Below are 4905 nucleotides of genomic sequence, written 5' to 3' on the forward strand. Positions count from 1 at the left end.
CTAGATGCACTTGGGATTACTGTTCAACCCCAGTCCAAATCCCACGTCCCTTCTCACATTCCCTAGGTCAAGCCTTGGGTGTGTGTCAAGGGGAAAGTCTTAACGAATGAGAACCAGAAAACCTGCCCTTGTGACGCAGTCTCTATATCCAGTCTTGCTGACACACAGAGATACTGATAAAAAAAAACAAATACACAAAAATGAAAGAACTAGCAGCAGGGCATGTTTCAAGATTTATTGAGTGCATGAGAGGACAATGGTCCATAGCACAGAAAAAGTCAACAGGAACAAATTCTTGGTTTTCAGACTTCACACCAGGAACAGGCAGGAGGACACGGAGGATGGCCACTGGATGGCCTGGCCTAGATGGAAGAAAACCAGTCTTCCTGGGCCATGGCACTCTGTGGCACTGGCAGGGCAGAGCCAGCTGAAAGGTCTTCAACTCTGGATCCCAAGTCCCCAGAGCCACAGGGCTTTTCCTCTGCCCACCCACGCTGAGGGAAAAGTCAATTAGTGTTGTGCTGAGACAATAGGGGCAAGAAGGTCCAGCCATGAGTCACGGAGTGATATCACTCATCGCTTTTGGTCTGTGATCAACCCCCAAACAATCTAAAAGAGAAGACAAATGAAGCCAGTGGCTTGGAATTTCCACCTGGGAAACACAGGCCAACTTAACCTCTTGGCATTCACTTACCATGAGGAGACCCCTCCAGGGGAGCTGGGACCCCAGATCATTGTCTTGAGAGGCTCAGTGCCTGCACCTCTTGGGGTTTCCTCCAACAGTCTCCTCCCTGGAGTGAGGCGGGGCCACAGAGCAGGAGGCTGCAAGTACTTGGTCTCCAGTGTTCTGCCATCTTTCTTCAAGCTGATGTCAATGGGAATGCCTCCAGTTAATCAATCAGGTATGAGTTGCCAGTTTCTTTCACACCAAACTCATCTCAAAAAGGAATCTCAATGCTCCCAAAGAATAGTCAAAATAAAAACTTAGGAGTCTAGCAAAACTGTTCTAAGAGTCTTGACAGGCAACCGAGCAGATGTGCAACTGGCAGAGAGACAGCTCGAGAGATTTCTCAGGGCCCCTCCCATAGATGTCCCACCTCACCGTGCTGGGAGCCAAGGACCACCCCAGCAGCCATCCCTCCACGCTTTCATTACTTGCCTGCACATCTGTCTTACTCTTGCTCACCCCAGACTCAAAGACCTTCTCATGTTGCTACCCCTCCCTGGAATGCCTTTCTATTGCCCATCGCATCCCACTCTTTGAAAGACCTGCCCAGGTCTACCACCTCCAAAAGGCTGCTTCTCTTTGAAAATCTTAAGGCAGTGACTGTATGCCACCCAACATCACACTTATTTGTTAAAAAAAATAATTCACACAGGCTTTTCTCACCATCTAGTACCCAAACCTTGACACTGAGAGAGATTGTTCTCTGATAACAGGAGGCTAAGCTGAAAAAAGCCATACTAAAGTGTCTCCCGTCACTCACTCACACAGCATCCTGCAATGCTCCTGAGACCAGAAGGTGCTGGCAGGAGAGAAGGAGTGTGTGAAAGCGCCAGCATTTGAAAGGGACAGGTGTGAACCCTCCAAACACGGGAAACGGCTTTCAGCAATTCCTCTCCCTGCGTTATCGATGACCAGAGCACAGGCAGCCCGTGATCATTTTTGAATGCAGGTGTATACAAGGGCAGAGAGAGATGCAGGAGGAGAAACAGATGCCAGCAGCCTGTGGACTAAGTTCAGTCCAGGAAAACAATCCAGCCCAGCACAGGACCCCAGAAGTGGCTCTGCTTTCCTATAAAAGCCCCATAGAACTTCGCTGCTAGGAGGAATCAAAGAGAAGTCACATGGGGCAAAAACAGTGGGAAAACATTGGTTGGTAATGCTAGGAATCATGTGGTCTCAAGTACCACAAAAGTCACCTCTATCAGAACATTATTTTTCAAATGAAGAAAATTAGGTTCTGAATCAGTCCTTGACTGGGATAGTGGCAGAAGGGGATTTAAAGCCAGAGGACCAGAGTCTCTGAAGCCTAGGTTCACCCATTTTCCATTACAACATCCTGCTGCCCAGGGAGAAAGGGCAGAGACCTCTTATTACCAAAGTGGGACTCTGGAGGTTTCCCCCTAGCAGCAAGTCCTAAAGGCACATGAAGGGCCAGAGGTGATCTGGGTTGGCGGGGTGGACAGCGGATCTGGGGACCCACAGTGCCATTCTCATCTCACCTCTCAACTCCCCTACACTAACCCCAAAGCCCCTGTACTAGACTGTACAGGACTGTACTAGATACAAGGAACCAACATTCCCGAGAATGAACTAGAGATCTCACCTTAAGGACACTGAGGTCTAGCATGTTCCCGACATGACAACTCCCACACCTCTGCACACAGTGGACTATCTGCAACAGACAAGATGCCATGAGTGAGCGCCCAGCTTGTCCCTGCTCACAGCAGGGATGGTAAGCAACAGGAAAGGGCTTAGCACAGTAGTTACCAGACAGTAAACATTCCTAAGCAAACACACTATTTCCTCATAAAAGAGAAAATAGTTAACTCTACAGAGGAAGACAGTGGATGGTCTATGGCAGGGTGAGGGTGGCCAACACTGATCAATGTGTAGTTAATCAGCAAAAGATTCAAAGGAGATCAAAACCAGGTTTACAGGAGTGTGCCACGGCTGAGTGGCAGTGACTCTGCTGGTCATCAAGGGGAATTTAAGCAACACACATAGCCTGGTTCCTGCAGGGAGCAGGAAGTGAAAGCTCTAATCATGACATAACACACACGGCAGCCCCCAGTCCCCTGGAGGCCCCAGGTGTGTGCAGCTTTGAGAAGCAGGAGTGTAGGAAAGTTTCCGGGGCAGGAAGGTGAAGATGTGGACCCTCCAAACACGGCAATCTTTCCCACATTTCCTCTGTCTGCACTACCAATGACCAGGACATGGGCAGCCCGTGATCACTTACGAATGCAGGTACAGAAAAGAGCAGAGGGCAATTCAGGAACAGAGGCCAAAATGAGCTGCTGGAGATTGCCAAAGCGCCAAGCCCAGAGGATCTGAGCGCTATCCACCTAATGCAGTACAAAGACCTCATCTGCCCCCATCAAGAAAGTCACAGAAGACTAATTTTTGGTTTAAAAAAAAAAAAGCTAAACTGTTCATTCATCCCACAAATATTAAGTATCTACGAGTAGCCAGATATCATGGGTTCAAAGGCAAGAAAAACGTGCAAGATCTTGCCCTTACAGAGTTTTCGCAGTTTCATTACATTACAGAAAGTCAAGCTCAGGAGAAAGAAAGAACTTAGCCAGGCTCTCCTCTGCACCCGGCTTTGCCAGACAGTTCTCGGAATTCATGACCATGCCCTCGCTGGGGTCCTCTAAGGTGCTCATGACCAGCACCACTTACCCAGGGACATCCTCAGCGCGCGGACAGTGGGAGACCCTCAGGGAGTGCAGATCAGGGTGCTGCAGGAAAAAGGGGGGCTCTGGCTGGTGCGGAACCACCAAAGTCATCCAAGGGAGATCTGTCATCCGTCTCCAGGAGAGCCGCACAGCCCACGAGGCCTAGGCAGGGAAAAGCGTAGGGAAGGGGCTTAGTACAAGGTCCTGGCAAAGGAGTCTGGAATTCGCCCCTCTGGGGCCCTGGGCGTCCTCTATTAAAACCTCAGCCAATTGGTCTGTAAAGTGGAGGTTTTACAGGTTATTGAGGAGAAAATGAGTTAACGGTTCCAAGGACGTGGCACAATGACTGACACTCTGTAGGCAACCGACAAGCAGCTTTGGGGGCTTCCAAAGTCAGGAGTCGGAGACCGGGGTCGGGGGAGTGAAAGTCGCGAGGTCTCCAGCGCCCCTCAGCCCGCGTGCAAGGCCCCGGGCACAGCGTTGCCGAGCCGTTTCTCAAGGGGCACTAAGCCTCCCCGCACAGAGACTGTGAGGACCGGGGGTCTGACGTCCGCATGGGGTCGACTCAGCCCAGCGAAGGCCGAGGGCGCGGCTCACCCGCCAGTCTCTTTCCCGAGGACACGCGAATCCTGAGGGGCCCACCCCGGCGGAGGGGACGGAGCACTGCACCAGGGGCTGAGCCTGACGTCCGGCCGGCTCTTCCCACTCCCCTCGGGGCCTCAGTTTCCCCTTTTGTCGGGAAGGAGGTACACAGCACCGGCCTTGGGAGGACACTGGGGGGTTCTTGGGAAGACCACGCCTCGGGCGCTGCCCCTCAGTGACTCATCCCGGGGGTCAGGATGGATGCGGCGAGTACAGGGGTAACCTCGCGAAGGGGGGAGCGAAGAGCAGTCCGCAAACCGCAGCCAGAAGACTCTCTCTCTGGTGCTCAGCGCCAGCGGAAATACGGCTGGAGGCGCGGCTGCAGCCTAGAGCGGCGCTTCCTCCGGGCCCCTACCTGCGCAGACGTGCCTGCAGCGCCCCCTGGCCGGACGGAGCTGTAATTCTGTCCCTCCACTAACGCCCTTTATCCAAGCGTTCATCTAAAGGAGCGTCCCTTCCGTGAGTTCACCCACCCATCCATTTACCCAGAAAATATTTGTGAAACGTCAGCTTCCATTTGAGGACACAGTGAGAAGACAGCCATCAGTCTATAAACCAGGAAGTGGGCCCTCACCACTTCCTAGTTTACCAAATCTACTGATGCCTTTGATCTTGGACTTCTAGCCTCCAGAACTGTGAGAAATAAATTTCTGTTGTTTATAAGCCACCCAGTTGATGATGGCACTTTGTTACGGCAGCCCAGTCGGGGATCGGATGGCAAATAGGTCAGCTTGGACTATGGCCAGCCTAGTGTCCACACACCCTCCTCTCCAAGCAAAAAAATAGAAAAAAATCCACTTCAAACATGCATCCCTTCTATCATTGGCAAGAGTGTGTCTGCAGTCTTGTTTTGATTTTGAC

General features: G+C 51.7%; 1 long non-coding RNA gene across 1 annotated transcript; it reads right to left on the reverse strand.

Moving 5' to 3' along the window:
- Positions 1–220: 220 nt before the first annotated feature.
- Positions 221–4347, reverse strand: LOC105502504. The gene is made up of 5 exons (XR_001000353.1): positions 4000–4347; positions 3407–3564; positions 2331–2399; positions 695–865; positions 221–609 (listed from the first exon to the last, which is right to left on the reverse strand). It is a non-coding gene; the product is annotated as an uncharacterized LOC105502504 (long non-coding RNA).
- Positions 4348–4905: the final 558 nt, after the last annotated feature.

This window comes from Colobus angolensis, unplaced genomic scaffold (assembly GCF_000951035.1).
Source record: "Colobus angolensis palliatus isolate OR3802 unplaced genomic scaffold, Cang.pa_1.0 Scaffold8, whole genome shotgun sequence".
NCBI lineage: Eukaryota > Metazoa > Chordata > Mammalia > Primates > Cercopithecidae > Colobus > Colobus angolensis.